Source organism: Mustelus asterias, chromosome 1 (genome assembly GCF_964213995.1).
Source record: "Mustelus asterias chromosome 1, sMusAst1.hap1.1, whole genome shotgun sequence".
Lineage (NCBI taxonomy): Eukaryota > Metazoa > Chordata > Chondrichthyes > Carcharhiniformes > Triakidae > Mustelus > Mustelus asterias.
In genome coordinates, this window is record NC_135801.1 from 110,264,165 (window position 1) to 110,282,067 (window position 17,903).

Below are 17,903 nucleotides of genomic sequence, written 5' to 3' on the forward strand. Positions count from 1 at the left end.
ATTGAAGAAGAGGTTGCCAAAAGGAAATGAGCAAGAGGGGGAACCAAGAATCACTCCTTGGAGGACTCCAGGTGTAAGGGCAAGAATGTAGGAAGCAATTTCTGGAGATGTTTTGGCTATGAGCAAATCAGTAAGAATGGAACCAAACTACCACATTTCCAATTGTAATTTTTATCATTGTCTTTATCAGTTAAACAGACTTGTATGCAATGTCCTCAGTAAAAGCTTAAAAGACGATGAACTATTTCCAATCCCATAGGAAATCATCTCATTCTTCTGCATGGAATTTATTCTGATATTTCTAGCATATTATAATCCATTTTACCTGCAAAAAAATGCTGCACTCATTTTGCAACTTGAGTCTTCACAGATATTAAAAACGAATGGCTGAGCAATTATTGTGGTCAGTGGGGAGCAATGTGTTGAGAGCTTGAATTTGCAATGTCTACTCTCCTGGTCTTAGTGCATTGCCAAAATCTGAGGAAAATATTAGTGCCAGCAACATGGGAAAACCATCTAAAAGATTCAAAGAGGAAATGTAAAAAAGGTTTAAACTGAAACCACCAACATTATTTCTAAGAAATCCTGAGCTGTTTGCCACTGGCCCTGTCAAACTTTGTATGATCAGGGCATGGGCTCCTATATCTGAAAAATTAATTGTACCCACAGCACTTGGCACACATCCTCAGAAAATGCCCATCATTTTCTGGATGCTGGTTGGCTGGAAAAAAACTATGGACACCAACAGAAAAAAAAAATGATGAAATGGCTCCTGGGAATCCTTGAATTGTCTGTCGTATTTAAATAATTATAAAATAACTCAACCATGTTCGCTGGTGATCTTGGTGAAGGGCTCATAACCAGTATCTGTTAGCCTGGTATGCCTTATCTCACCAGGAATACTGCCACAGATAATAATCTAGCTGCTCGCAAGGCCTGGGACAAGGACCCCTTAGTGTTGGAAGTCCCTACTCTCGGTCTCTCATCCTTTCAAGACCTGAAGAATTCCTAACATAAAGCTAGAACTCAGATAACATTTATGATTTACTACAAAGTGAGAAAAAAAATATTCTTTCTTGGTTTTTAAAATCATTAATGATAATGGTAAATTCACTGGACCCGCTGTTCCTATAGGCAGTTGTATTTGAAGGAGGGACAGCTCAGGAAATTGGAGCTGCAATGTTTATCTCTGACTGCATGCTTTGAACACATGGCTGCTCAGAGTACAGGATTGCTGAATAGTGATCAGAGAAAATCTTCCCCTGCAAATAAATAGCATTAGTATTGTTTATACTAAGAACATTTCTTATTCCAGTAAACAAATCTCCCTAAGTACTAACTTTCAGCTACACTGACAAACAATAGGGGTTTAAAATCATTTGAAGATTTTGTGGTGAAATTTGTAATACATTTGTAAAATATATCTTGGCTGTTGTTGAAATACTGAATTAACAAGTTTAGATCATTTGTTTGATATTCTACAGAAAATTTAAGAATAGACTTTTGTTCAAATTGTTTTAGGTATTTCTGTATGTCAGATCTTTTGTTTGCAATAACAGAATGGAAGTGAATTATGTAACCGGTGTGAAAGGAAATCAAGAAAAGAGCTTCAGAGAATTAAAGCAATTCTGATTCTTGGTCAGGTGACTGTTCACTGGGCAGGTGGTCAAGTTCGATAAGAGGGAGAGTAAGTACTTCCCATACTGCGACCTCTCTAATGAGGCTTAAATGGTGAGCGCCTGACTATTTATTCAGCAATTTGCCTTTCTCTCACTGGTTTTGAGTAACATGTAAAACAGTGTAAAAGGTAAACTTGAACTCAAAAAGTAGATTAATCCTCATGCCGATTTTTTGCCCCTTCTATAAATGGCCTCGGACACCAGTGGTAATTTGGAAACTCTGGATTTTGCACCAGGGTGACCAATTGGCGACTTACAACTTTTGCTATGTGATGTCCTTATCTGAGAGCTGCACATACAAATCTGCTGATGAATGTACATTCCTGTTTATTCATTTGCATGTCTCAAAGTTGTCTTACATTGAAACATACCACAGAAAATAGGAGGCTATTCAGCCCTTCAAGCCTGTTCCGATATTCATTATGATTATGGTTGATCATCCAACTAAATTGACTGATCCAGCCTTCTCCCCCATATCCTTTGATCCCCTTTGCAAATGAGCTGTATCGAACTCCTTCTTGAAAAAATACAATGTTTTAGCTTCAACTGCTTTCTGTGGTAGTGAATTCCACAGGCTCACCACTCTCTGGGTGAAGTAATTTCTCCTCATTTCAGTCCTAAATGGCTGAATCCATATCCTTAAATGATGACCCCTGGTTCTGGACACCCCCACCATCGGGGACATTCTTCCTGCATCTACCCTCTCTAGTCCTGTTAGAATTTTATACATTTCTATGAGATCCCCCCTCATTCTTCTAAACTCCAGTGAATATAATCCTAACCGACTCAATCTCCCCTCATACATCAATACTGCCATTCCAGGAATCAGCCTGGTAAACCTTCTCTGTACTCCCTCTAGAGCAAGAACATCCTTCCTCAGATAAGGAGACCAAAACTGCACACAATATTCCAGGTGTGACCTTATGAAGGCCCTATATAATTGCAGCAAGACATCCCTGCTCCTGTACTCAAATCCTCACGTTATGAAGCCCAACATACCATTTGCCTTCTTTACCGCCGACTGCACCTCCATGCTTACCTTCAGCGACTAGTGTACAAGGTCACCCAGCTTCCCCTCTCCTAATTTATAACCTTTCAGATAATCTTCTTCCTGTTTTTGCTACCAAAGTGAATAACCTCACATTTATTCACATTATCAAGCATCTGCCCACTCACTCAGCTTGTCCAAATCACCCTCATATTCTATTTCCAACTTCTTAATCAATCCCTTTGTCCTCCTTTACTTAATTCTAAACTGCTCCCAACCCTCAGGTCTGTTGATTTTTCTGACCAATTTGTATGCCTCTTCCTTGGATCTAATACCATCTCTAATTTTCCTTGTAAGCCATGGTTTGGCCACCTTTACTTTTGTGCCAGACAGGAATAAACAGTTGTTGTAGTTCATCCATTCATTCTTTTAATGTTCACCATTGCCTATCCACCATCATCCATTTAAGGATTGTTTCCCAATCCATCATAGCCATAGCCAACTTGTGCCTCGTACCATCGTAGTCTCCTTTAAGAGTCAGGACCCTCATCTCAGAATCAACTACGTCGCTCTCCATCTTGATGAAAATTTTTATCATGTCATAGTCATTTATCCCCAAGGGGTCTCGCACAACTAGATTGTCAATTATTCATTTCTCATTAGACAATGCCCAGTCAAGGATTGCCTGTGCTCCACTTGGATCCTCAAGGTCTAGGTCTAGAAAACCATCCTGTATTCACTCCAGGAATTCCCCTTCTATGGCATCCAGATTAATTTAAATTGACCAGTCTATATATGCAGGTTAAAGTCAGCCATAATTACAGATGTTCCTTTATCGCATGCGTCTCTAATTTCCCAGTTAATGTAATTCTCAAGATCACCACTACAGTTTTGGGTCTATATACAACTCCCACAAACATTTTTCACCCCTTAATGTTTCTCAGCTCTATCCAAACAGATTCCACATCGTCAGAACTAATGGGGATGATTTTCCCAGCCCGCTGCACTGCTCTAGCCAGGAGACATAAGCGAAGGCTGGCGGCCTCCCCACTGGCTGCCATAGCTTCTGTGCCAGAAATCGACGCAGAACTGATTTAAAATATGGTAATATTTGTTACTATCTGATTAGCGAGCCTTGCCAGCCTGGCACTGCTCAAGGGACAAAGTGGCAATGCCCAGGGGGCTCCTTGGCACTGCCCACCAGGCATTGGGGTGAGGCCAGAGGGGGGTGGGGCTATTGGGAGCAGGGCCTCTGTGGGGGGGAGGGGGGGTGGCGAGATGAGGGGGGGTTCCTGCTACCACTCTGCACTTGGGATCAGTGACAGAGTGTCCGTGCAGTAAGAAGTCTCCCAACACCAGGTTAAAGTCCAACAGGTTTATTTGGTAGCATGAGCTTTCGAAGCACTGCTCCTTCATCAGATGAGTGAAGAGTTGGGTTCACAAACAGGGCATATATAGACACAGACCCAAATTACAAGATAATGGTTGAAAAGCGAGTCTTAATAGGTAATCAAGTCTTTCCAGGTGCAGACAATGCGAGTGGAGAGAGGGTTAAGTACAGATTAAAGAGGTGTGAACTGTCTCCAGCCAGGACAGTTAGTGAGACTTTGCAAGCCCAGGCAAGTCGTGGGGGTGACATGAACCCAAGATTCCAGTTGAGGCTGTCCGTCCTCATGTGTGCGGAACTTGGCTGTCTCTCATTGGTTTTGAGTAACATGTAAAACAGTGTAAAAGGTAAACTTGAACTCAAAAAGTAGATTAATCCTCATGCCGATTTTTTGCCTCTTCTATAAATGGCCTCGGACACCAGTGGTAATTTGGGAACTCTGGATTTTGCACCAGGGTGACCAATTCACCCTGCTCGGCAATTCTGCGTTATCGTGTGTCTTGAAGGCCGTCTTGGAGAACACTTACCCGAAGATCAGAGGCTGAATGCCCGTGACTGCTGAAGTGTTCCCCGACAGGAAGGGAATGCTCCTGCCTGGTGATTGTTGAGCGGTGTCCATCCTTTCGTTGTCGTAGCGTCTGCATGGTCTCACCAATGTACTGTGCTTCAGGACATCTTTTCCCGCAGCGTATCAGGTAGACAACGTTGGCCGAGTCACAAGAGTATGTGCCGTGTACCGAGTGGATGGTGTTCTCATGTGAGATGATGGCACCCGTGTTGATGATCTGGCACATCTTGCAGAGGTTGCTGTGGCAGGGTTGTGTGGTGTTGTGTTCACTGTTCTCCTGAAGGCTGGGTAGTTTGCTGCGGACAATGGTACAATGACCGACGTCGACATTTCCACATCAGAGGGTGGATGGACAGCGATCGGGGCTGGCCACCAAGGAGGGGGGGGGGACTGCTACCGGGGGACTGGGTTTGTGATTGCAGGGGCGGGGGAGGGGGGTGGTCAGGGCTACCGATGGGGGTGGGGGGGGGGGGGATCGGGACATCATGACTGCCTGAGAGAGGAGGGGGCAGATCACGGTGGGGGGTAGGGGCTGGCCCAGAGACGTCTGGAAGGCCAGCGATTAAGGCATGGGGCAATGATGCCGGGTCGCGGGTCTGGCCAGTGATCAGGAGGCCAGCAGTGCGGGCCACTATGCATGCGTCAATCTCAGTGCTGACAGATAGGTGCATGCACAGTGGGCCGCTGAGCACTATGCTGCCGGCCTCTCCAGCAGGAATAGGTGCGGCCCACAGATTTTTAGCATGATTCATGCTAGGGCACTCTGCAGAACACGGAGTGTGGAAGATCCATTCTGAAACTCCCGCTTAAAAAACCAGTGTGATTTACTCCAGTTTTTACTTGAATTTGACACTTAGGCCGGCATTTTACTAGCACGCCCGCCCTGATTCCAGGGACAGGCTCGGCTCGGAGAATGGCATTCTCCGTTGACCTTGGGTGGGATCGTACGAACTTTGGGCGGACTTGCTGGTAAAATTCCACCCTTAGAATTTTTTTGGGAGAATCCCGGCCAATGCGGGCGATTCTCCCAAAAAAATTCGAAGTGTCAAATTCAAGTAAAAATTGAACTAAGTCCCGAATTCGAGAATCACGGAGGCTGTGGTGCCCAGTGGGGGGCCCACAAAACGGCCTCCGCTCAAGTCTCCTGGTCCACTGCGTTGCTTTTGTATGTTGGAGAATTGACCCCAATATCTTTCCTCATTAAAAATTTTAACACTGTTTTCTTGTGTACATATTCTTGACTTGCTGCTAATGAAGCTTTGTGCACTTAAATAGCCATCATATCTGCTGGATTAATAGTCAGTCTGGTGATTTGATACATTTACAGTTGTTTTGTGCATCACGTCCAGGACTAAAGGTGAACCTGCCCTCGAAACATAACTCATGTTGCAGCTGGAAATAAATCATGAAAACAAACAAAAAAAAAATTCAGACCAAACAATAATTGTTGATGTGTTAATAAAGTGTAAAGTTATCATGGCCGATAACTCTTTATCCGTCACTATGGTTAACGGTTAGCCACTGGGATGGTTCTGAATTTCCAACACGTGATAATATACCAGAAGCCATTTGTAATGTGTGCAAAATAAACCTGTCCTACAGAATTAGCCATATCCTGAATGGCACAAATATTGGAAGGATTTTCTGTCCACTAGCTGATGGCAGCATCTCCCTGTCCTGCTGACGTGAGCTCCCCCCCCCCCACCCCAGTTTTGCAGGTTCTCCAGTGGTGAGAGATGCGAGTAACAGGAAACCCCGTTGATAACAGAAGGACCAGAAGATCCCACCGCCGGCCAATGGAGGCCACCTCCGCTGCTGAGAAACATGTCACAGAGAACGAGGATAATCACACCTCATATATATATATATTTTTTGTACTTAATCCTCTCCCCTCCCGCAGTTGAGTTTGAAGGTGAGGATTGAGGCACATTAATTCCAATGGTTGGCCTGCCCACTGCCTACCCGTCTGTACCTGCTCCACTACTATCATGATGTGGAGTACTATCATACCAGTGGCAAGGGGAGGGTTAATGGACAACCCAATGGCCAGTGGGCCAATGTAGTCCATTAACTGGGACAATTGATACCCACCTAAGGGCCTCATCCCAGCAGCGGGAGAGCCCCATAGTAAGTGCCCAGCTCTACATGTTTCGCTGTGTGGGCGGAGAGAATCCCCCCTTAGTGGGCCTAGTAGCCATATTGGAGGGTCTCCACAAGATGTAACACCCTCCAGGTTCTCCAGCCACACTGGCCTTTCCCTCCCATCCCCTCATTCAACCCTCCACCTCACCAGTTCCCTCCTCTCTGTTACTCCATCTTGCCTGCTCCTATCTCTCCCCAGGGATCTGATGTCACTCTCTGAAGTCCACATGCTCCAGTTAGTGCTGCCAGTACTCGAGAGCTGCCAACCTCTGACCACTTGTTCTCCAACTCAGTTCCTCCTGTTCCTGAGGGGCAGAAGTCCCCTTTCCAGCTAATTAATGACCAATCAGCCTTTAAATGGCTGAGTGCAGGCATCCCTATTCTGGTTGACGCCCTGACTCTTTAGTCGGGGAAGCCAGGGGCTGCAGAGGCCCTAAAAATCCAGCCACTTTCTTACTTTTGAAAAGAAAACTCCTTTGTGAGTCCTGTAAACTTCTAAAAAGCACAAATGGATTGTTATTCCCTGTTTGTTTTATTTAGCACCTACAGTTTAATTAAGATTCAGCAGCAAAATCCTCTATGGTAATAGAGCTGTCTGGCAACCACGTATGCAGTACTTAGATTAAAAATAGCATGACATTTGATATAATGGATGGGAGTAAAAATACACTCTGCAGTAGTCATAGACAGGTAGAGTCTAAAGCAAAAGCCTGGAGCAAAACAGAAATGTCCTGTGTTGAAAGCCCCATTTCATGCAGTTTGTGTTTGTCTTATCATAATTCAAGGCAGCCATTTTAGTCCGGTTTGACACAAAAGATATATATTTAAGAAAAACTGCAAAGAAATAGTAAATTTGGCAATAATCTTATTAAAGGCAAAAAAGAAAAATCCTGTTTCCCTTTATTCATTCAGAGGGAACTTGTGCCCACAACCCCCCTGATATGCCCAACTTGTGAACACTGCTTTCCCACTGGGAGTGCTAGATTATTAAGTCAAATCTATATGAAGAATAGTAACAACACAAAAGGTTAAGTGGCCCTGAATTTCTCCTAGTCTCCCACTGTAACTTCAGCAGGAGACCAGCAAATCCTCCATGCTTGTCATAGTTAATTGTACATGTTTTTGTTGCATGTCACATTCATGGTATGTAGCTCCTTTGAAAGGCAGGTAATTTGCAAAAGGGTCTGGAGACCTTAATTTCTATTTTCCTGTAAGGTACATAGTTAATGTCAGACTGACTATTGATTTGATTTATTATTGTCACATGTATTGGTATACAGTGAAAAGTATTGTTTTTTGTGAGCTATACAGACAAAGCATACTGTTCATATTGAGGGGTTGAAGCTGGACTCAAATGGAATTGTGATACTTGTGTCCAGAATTCTCTGAACTGGACTCATTAGCATGACTTCAAGTACAGATTGTGACAGGTCTAAGGCACACTGGTTCGGAATCTAGCAGAGTGGAACCTCACCCCAACTTCCCAAATATTGACCGAAAATCAAATGGCGAGAAATAATGAAGTATCGGCTTTCAAGTGCAAACAGGACCAAAATTTGAGAGCAAATTATTGCAACTGAACCAGAAACCTAAATAGAACAATGATAACATAAACGGAACTGGAACCTTTAGCTGTTGAGATGACAAGAAGTAGGGTTGTGCTCTTCTGGATGGCTGCTGCTGAGATGGCACTTGCATCTACATCGGGATAGACATTCTGATGTAGTGGGAATTCCAGCAGAAGTGAGGTGGTTGAACTTCTTCCTGCTATAGTGACCCACTAATTCTCTGGATCATTTGCATTTTATAGATGGGTTTCCAAATGATAATATTACCACTCTCAGGTGGAAAATTCACAGCAGATCAAAATCACCTCCATCTCTTCCTAGTGATCTTGCGTAAGAAATAAGAGTACACCAGGCAGCTCTTTGAGAGGGTTCTGACATTATGATTTGATCTTGGCCTCATCTTCCCTTTCCTGCCTGTTCAGCACATAGTTGACTCCTCTATAGTTCATCAGAATTGCTTACAGGGCAGTCAATATAAAGGCACATTACATGAATTTACTGCAGCCAGCACGATGTACACTTATTTACACTTTTCATTAATGATTTTGAAGTATTTGCCCCTTTAATAGTTAATGTACTGGAAATCTGCAAAATCCATTATGCATCATTCCTTTATCTTTAATTGTGTCTAGCCTCATAGCTTTACATTTATTGACGTTCTGCAATCCTCACATGATTGTCGTCGCATGTTTCATGTGCTGTTATCACTTCCATACTCATTTGGTTAATGTCAGCCATGTGGCAGAGCTTAACATGGCAACCAAAGAGCTTTTGCACTGTATAATTTCTTGTAGAAGAGGATTGTGCCCATAAATCCAGGCAAAGAAGTATAATTTTGATATCTGAACTGCAGCTGCTTATGGAAACCAAGTCTTCAAATGTGATAATTTGTAATAATACACATGAATTTTATAAATTTCACATGAGAGTTGTACGGCTCACCCAATTAAGCTTAATAATATATTTTTATTATTCTCTCCTGGATCCTTTCTTTTAGGCACTGCTAACATCTCTTCACTTGTTATCAATCACACATTCAATCCAAAAAAATCAGCACAGAGTTAGCCATGCAAGAGGGCTCATTAGATAATGAGCCAGGAGAACGTGCATGAATGAGAAACAGAGCATGAATGAACTGGAGGAACTGATATGCAACATGAGGAAATACGGCTCTGACGAGGGGTCATCTAGACTCAAAACGTTGGCTCTATTCCCTCCCCACAGATGCTGTCAGACCTGCTGAGATTTTTCAGCATTTTCTGTTTTTGTGATGTGGAAATACAAGTTGTTGATCTAAGAATCATGAGAAGTCTTGCCTCAAGGAACTTATATTTTAAAAGAAAGATGCTATCAAAGCAGAGAATGTACATAAAGGTACTGGGGATGGCCAACATGAATCTATGAAGTGTCAGGTTTATTTGAGGAATGTGCTAACAACATCAGTTATGACAGACAGGGGAGAGTTGGTAGGATGATTTCCCCTTTTTCTAATCCTTGACTGCAGTTAAATGTGCATTTAAAGCAGAAGTGTGTTAACCCCTTGAATGCTGAGAGTCTTAAGAACAGCCCAAATACATAAGTTTTAAAAAAGGAAAAATAAATGTTTATATCTCATGAGCACTTAGGTTTTTAAGAAGACCAAAAGTTCACTATTATACTTTAGCCAAGAAATGGTGGTTGGAAGTTCCTGGCGACGGGTTTTCATGGTTTATACTTGCAGCAGGAGGTTTCTGCCTTTGTTCCAGTCAAGGTTCAGTTGAGCCCTTGTAGTGAAGATGCAACTTGATTCTTCAAATCAGTAGATAAAAGGCTAGACCCAGTCCTCTGCCTATGAGGAAATTCAGCAGTATCTTTCCTTTACTGAGCTGGATCTCCTTGTGTCCCAGACTGACTGACTCACTGCTTGCCAGATATGTTTAATAAACGTTTCTTCTCAAAACCTGATTTTGGTCAGGTGACTGTAGCATCTGTTTTTCCATTGTCCACACAAATGGTCCCTGATGACTTGAGCATTGACACACAATAGGGTTTGAGTTTCAGACATTTGCATCTCCTTGTGAAGGAATGGATTTCTCCTCACCACCATTCTGTGGAATTCCCTTCCACAGCTAGAAAGTCTAAAGGGACATTGTGCCTTAGTTTCTGCAGGTATTTGGACAATAGCAGCTATGGAGTCCACAAGAAAGATTTGTTGCATTTTAATATCTTGTCAAGGAAAGCCTCAAAAAGTCCTGTGGATTTTAGGGCATTTTAATTTAGTTTTAGAGCATTTTAATGCCCTTTCCAAATAAGTCAGCTAATTGCAGCCCTATGAAGTCAGCTAACTTGCAGCCCTATGAAGTCCCATGTATACTGGCAGACAAGAAGTAAGATTATTCTGCATGGAGTGCCCCAGGGATCTGTTCTGGGACCCTTACTCTTTGTGATTTTTATAAATGACCTGGATGAGGAAGTGGAGGGATGGGTTGGTAAGTTTGCTGATGACACAAAGGTTGGAGGTGTTGTGGATAGTGTGGAGGGATGTCAGAAGTTGCAGCGAGACATTGATAGGATGCAAGACTGGGCGGAGAAGTGGCAGATGGAGTTCAACCCAGATAAGTGTGAGGTGGTTTATTTTGGCAGGTCAAATAGGATGGCGGAATATAATATTAATGGTAGGACTCTTGGCAGAGTGGAAGATCAGAAGGATCTTGGGGTCCAAGTTAATTGGACACTCAAAGCAGCTGTGCAGGTTGAGGCTATAGTTAAGAAGGCATATGGTGTACTGGCCTTCATCAATCAAGGAATTGAGTTTAAGAGTCGTGAGATAATGTTGCAACTATATAAGACCCTGGTCAGACCACACTTGGAGTACTGTGCTCAGTTCTGGTCGCCTCATTACAGGAAGGATGTGGAAGCCATAGAAAGGGTGCAGAGGAGATTTACAAGGATGTTGCCTGGGTTGGGGAGCATGCCTTATGAGGATAGGTTGAGTGAGCTCGGCCTTTTCTCCTTGGAGAGACGAAGGATGAGGGGTGACCTGATAGAGGTGTATAAGATGTTGAGAGGTATTGATCAAGTGGATAGTCAGAGGCTTTTTCCCAGGGCTGAAATGGTTGCCACAAGAGGACACCGGTTTAAGGTGCTGGGGAGTAGGTACAGAGGAGATGTCAGGGGTAAGTTTTTCACTCAGAGGGTGGTGGGTGCGTAGAATGGGCTGCTGGCAACGGTGGTGGAGGCGAATTCGATAGGGTCTTTTAAGATACTTTTAGATAAGTACATGGAACTTAGTAAGATAGAGGGTTATAAGTAAGCCGAGTAATCGCTAAGGTAGGGACATGTTCGGCACAACTTTGTGGGCTGAAGGGCCTGTATTGTGCTGTAGTTTTTCTATGTTTCTATGTTTCTAAGATTTCCTGACCACAAAACTCAATCTAGTTTCAAAGCATATTTTCCATTAATCTGCAGGTATAACAGTGTGGGTGTGATATTATAGCAACAAGATTGCTGTGATTTCAGCATTGCATATCACCACTACCAGGTTGATCTTCCACAGATGTTCCCAACACTAAGTATGATGCACGTTATCATACACGAGGCTTGATGCTCAGGAAATAAAGGCTTTTATTTGCTGTAACAAAGCAGCTACCAATTATATACACGATCCCAGACTGAGGGGTCCCAGCCAGAGCAGGGACCTTTATACCTCTCCCAGGAGGCGGAGCCCGACTGGGATGTACCACAACACTACAATACAAAGGTGTAACAACCCCACCCTAACCCCAACAGCAACAAGTAGCACAACCCATCCCTAACCCAACAGCAACATATGTACATACTTGTAGTACTGGCCAGACCCTGGCTCAGTACTATCCAGTGGGAACCAACGATGGTTCAACACAAAGTAGGGTCTTTGCTTCAGACACAGTAGTTCGAGAGTCTTAGCTTCAAACAGAGTGGCGGCACAGTAGTTAGCACTGCAGCCTCACAGCGCCAAGGTTCAATTCCGGCCTTGGGTCACTGTCTGTGTGGAGTTTGCATGTTCTCCCCATCATGTCTGTGTGGGTTTCCTTCTGATTCTCCAGTTTCCTCCTGCAGTCCAAAGGTGTGCAGGTTAGGTTGACTGGCCATGCTAAATTAACCGTAGTGTCAGGGGGATTAGCAGGGTAAGTATGAGGGGTTATGGGAATAGAGTCTGGGTGGGATTGTGTTCAGTGCAGACTCGAATGGGCCAAATGGCCTCCTTCTGCACTGCAGGGATTCTATGATCTGAAACAATGGCCAGACATGGTGATGGAATCAGTAATTGTCAGCAATCCTTGGCGAGGGCACAAGACTTTGATGTGAATCTTCTCAGTGTTTAATTGGAGGAAATTATAGTTGATCCATGACTGGATTCCAGACAAGCAGTCTAAAGGTATAGCAGCCATAGAGAGTTTGAGAGAGGTGGAGTGGTGGTGCTGCATGTTTCCAATGTATGCATGGAATCTGACATCTTGTTTTCAGGTGATGTGGCATTGGGCACATAGATGAGACAGATCATGGGACAAGAAGAGATCTGTTGTGGACTCCAGATGTAAGACAGTAATTGAGTGGGCAAAGTAACATAACTTTCAAAAATGTGATAGACTTAACCCAGGTAATTATAGATTTGTTAGATTAACATCCACGGTGGGGAAAAGTTTGGAATATTGAAGAAAAGTTCGGGGTCACTAATTTTCATGGGACTTCCTTGAAAGGACACAAATCCAATGGGAGATCAAGACAACCCACAAAATAACTAAAAATCTAGATGACAAAAACATGATCAGAAGCAGGTAAAATAGATTTCAGGAATAAGATGGTGCTTGACAAACTTGCTCGAAATCTTTGAGGAGATAGGTGAAGAGACTAAGCCTATTTCTAATGCACGCCAAAGATTGGAGGCAGAGTCTTGTTGAGGTATTGGAGGTCTTGTTTGCCAGCCAGAGAGCCAGCAAGTGACCAGAGCTGCCTCTTTTCCAGAAGGCCCACTGAACCACAGGCCGATTAGGCAGTGGCGAGGCCAGCGGAATCGAGGCCCAGGACAGAGGGCGTGCCCTCCGATCAACTGCTGGCCAATTAGGGGCCAGTAGCTCTTGTGCTGAGCAGCAACACTGGGGAGGCCGTGGCTGCTGCTGGAAAGACAGGTATTGGAGTCCCAGAATTGCAGAGCAACACAGGCCACAGGTTGTGTCCATGCGTGCGTGCATGCATGTGCATGGGGGGGATGGTAGCAGCTACAAGGGGTTGGCAACAAGAGTGTGGATGTCTCTAAGCAGAAAACCCAAACTCCTGTCTCCCTGATGTCCAGTCCCACAATACTGGAAGTCAGAAAACTCAATGAGGAGGGGTTAACCTAATCAGCATTGAAACTAGATATCAAAGAAGTGTTTTTACAGAAGAATGCAGGATTGTAAACAGTATGGAAAAGGTAATTCTGGAAAATTCAATTAAACTGAGTAGAACAAGCAATTAGGACTGATAATCATTAAAGTCCTACTTCACACAAAAACTGATCAATATATTGAATGGATGTGAAACTCGGGCTAAGAAATAAAAACTCAGAACATTTAAAAATCAATTGGGTCGCTCAATGAGAGGACTTCAGTATCTCTCCAAATGAGAAAGTGAAATGGGTCATATGGCTTTGCTGATCTCCCATCATCTTGCAATCATCTAAAATGTTGTTGGACCCAGATCACAAAACTAAAAAAAGAGATCTATCTTTCCCAGGAAAGGAATTACAATGAAACATAGCAAAATATAGACCAACATTTTACTGGAGTGTATTGTAATGGAAGCCAATTAAGAAAAGCATGTGCAAATTATTTTTAGCAATTTGTGGCATGAAGCTGAAATATTGAAATCATCAGCTAGAATTAACATCAGTTGTAAACTGCACGAATACATTATTTTAATAAATGTAGAATTTGTGTGCACATATCCACATAAAAACAAAACAGGAACTTTCAGAAGCATTATGTACCTACTTGTAGTTCAATGCATCTCTGCTGCACGACATCCTTGGTTTTGAATACAATGGGGGTGGTTTGGTAAAGGATCAGCAGCAACTCCAGAGAAGTAATGAAGGTTATCAGAGGAGATTAGGAGAACTCATGAAAATTATTATTGACTATTTACATCAGCAGTGATAGAATTGCATAACATAATTGGTAAAATTTTACCAATGTTATTATATTAATTGAAATAGATGAGAATACTTTGCTTTGGGAATTTAAAAAGCTCTTCAGCTGATGTTTTGGAAGACAAGGAAAAGAATCTGCCCGAATATTAACCCTAATTGAAACAACATACTAAGGGGTGTAGGGATACCATATTGTCTGAAAATTGAGTTATGAGGAGAGACTGGGGAAACTATGTGATAGAAATTAGTCTGGTGTAAATAGAACCATAGAACATTACAGCACAGAAACAGGCCTTTTGGCCCTTCTTGGCTGTGCCAAACCATTTTTCTGCCTAGTCCCACTGACCTGCACCTGGACCATATCCCTCCACACCCCTCTCATCCATGTACCTGTCCAAGTTTTTCTTAAATGTTAAAAGTGAGCCCGCATTCACCATTTCATCTGGCAGCTCATTCCACACTCCCACCACTCTGTGTGAAGAAGCCCCCCCCCCCACTAATATTCCCTTTAAACTTTTCTCCTTTCACCCTTAACCCATGTCCTCTAGTTTTTTTCACCCCTAGCCTCAGTGGAAAAAGCCTGCTTGCATTCACTCTATCTATACCCATCATGATTTTATACAACTCTATCAAATCTCCCCTCATTCTTCTACGCTCCAGGGAATAATGTCCTAACCTATTCAACCTTTCTCTGTAACTCAGTTTCTCAAGTCCCGGCAACATCCTTGTAAACCTTCTCTGCACTCTTTCCACCTTATTAACATCCTTCCTGTAATTAGTGACCAAAACTGCACACAATACTTGAAATTCGGCCTCACCAATGTCTTATACAACCTCACCATAACATTCCAACTCTTATACTCAATACTTTGATTTATAAAGGCCAATGTACCAAAAGCACTCTTTATGACCCTATCTACCTGTGACACCACTTTTAGGGCATTATGTATCTGTATTCCCAGATCCCTCTGTTCTACTGCACTCTTCAGTGTCCTACCATTTACCTTGTATGTTCTACCTTGGTTTGTCCTTCCAAAGTGCAATACCTCACACTTGTCTGCATTAAACTCCATCTGCCATTTTCCAGCCCATTTTTCTAGCTGGTCCAAATCCCTCGGCAAGCTTTGAAAACCTTCCTCACTGTCCAATCACCTGGAGAATGGGCTTGGGGCTCCGAAAGCTTGTGTGGCTTTTGCTACCAAATAAACCTGTTGGACTTTAACCTGGTGTTGTTAAACTTCTTACCGTGTTTACCCCAGTCCAACGTCGGCATCTCCACATCATTCTTCCATTGAGCCAATGTCTAATCCAATTTACTACCTCTCCATGTATACCTAGCGTCTGAACCTTCCTAACTAACCTCCCATGCGGGACCTTGTCAAAGGCCTTACTGAAGTCCATGGAGACAACATCCACTGCCTTCCCTTCATCCACTTTCCTGGTAACCTCCTCGAAAAACTCTAATAGATTGGTTAAACATGACCTACCACGCACAAAGCCACGTTGACTCTCCCTAATAAGTCCCTGTCTACCCAAATATTTGTAGATCCTATCTCTCAGTACTCCTTCCAATAATTTACCTACTGCTGACGTCAAACTTACCAGCCTATAATTTCCTGCAATACTTTTTGAGCCTTTTTTAAACAACGGAACAACATGAGCTATCCTCCAATCATCCGGCACCTCACCCGTGGATACTGACATTTTAAATATATCTGCCAGGGCCCCTGCAATTTCAACACTAGTCTCCTTCGAGGTCCGAGGGAATACCCTGTCCGGTCCTGGGGATTTATCTACTCTGATTTGCCTCAAGACAGCAAGCACCTCCCCTTTAATCTGTATAGGTTCCATGACCTCCCTACTTGTTTGCCTTATTTCCGTAGACTCCATGCCAGTTTCCTTAGTAAATACGGATGCAAAAAACCCATTTAATATCTCCCCCATTTCTTTTGGATCCATACATAGCCGACCACTCTGATCTTCAAGAGGACCAATTTTATCCCTTACTATCCTTTTGCTCTTAATATACCTGTAGAAGCTCTTAGGATTATCCTTCACCTTGTCTGCCAAAGCAACCTCATGTCTTCTTTTAGCCCTCCTGATTTCTTTCCTAAGTAGTTTCTTGAACTTTGTATACTCCTCAAGCATCTTATTTGCTCCCTGTTGCCTATACATGTCATACATCTCTCTCTTTTTCTTTATCAGAGTTCCAATATCCCTCGAGAACCAAGGTTCCTTATTCTTATTCACTTTGCCTTTAATCCTGACAGGAACATACAAACTCTGCACTCTCAAAATTTCTCCTTTGAAGGCCTCCTACTTACCAATCACATCCTTGCCAGCGAACAGCCTGTCCCAATCCACGCTTTTTAGATCCTTTCTCGTTTCTTCAAATTTGGCCTTTTTCCAGTTTAGAACCTCAATCCGAGGATCAGATCTATCTTTATCCATGATCAAGTTGAAACTAATGGCGTTATGATCACTGGGACCAAAGTGTTCCCCTACACACTTCCGTCACTTGTCCTAACTCGTTTCTTAATAGGATATCTGATATTGCATCCTCTCTAGTTTGTACCTCTATATATTGATTTAGAAAATTTTCCTGAACACATTTTACAAACTCTAACCCATCTAGACCTTTAACAGTATGGGAGTCCCAATCTATATGTGGAAAATTAAAATCCCCTACTATCACAACTTTGTTTCCTGCAGTTGTCTGCTATCTCTCTGCAGATTTGCTCCTCCAACTCTCGCTGACTATTGGGTGGTCTATAATATAACCCCATTAATGTGGTCATACCTTTCCTGTTTCTCAGCTCCAGCCATATGGCCTCTGTGGACAAGCCCTCTAATCTGTCCTGCCTGAGCACTGCTGTAACATTTTCCCTGACTAGCAATGCCACCCCCCCCCCACCCTTCATCCCTCTGCCTCTATCATGTTTGAAACATCGGAACCCTGGAACATTGAGCTGCCAGTCCTGCTCTTCCTGTAGCCAAGTTTCACTAATGGCTATAATGTCATAATTCCATGTGTCAATCCATGCCCTCACCTCGTCTGCCTTCCCCACGATACTCCTGGCATTGAAATAGACACACCTCAGAAGATTATTACCACCACACACAACCCTTCTATTTGTGATTTTGCATGAACTATTAACATCATTTATTTTCACCCCCGCTCCACTATGCTCTGGCACTCTGGTTCCCATCCCCCTGTAAATCTAGTTTAAACCCTCCCCAATAACACTAGCAAACCTCCCTGCAAGTATATTGGTCCCTTGTAGTTCAGGTGTAACCCGTCTCTCTTGTACAGGTCCCACCTGCCCCAGAAATTCCCCCAATGATCTAGATCTCTGAAACCCTGCCCCCTACACCAGTTCCTCAGCCACGTTTTCATCCGCCGGAGCATCCTACTCTTACCCTCAC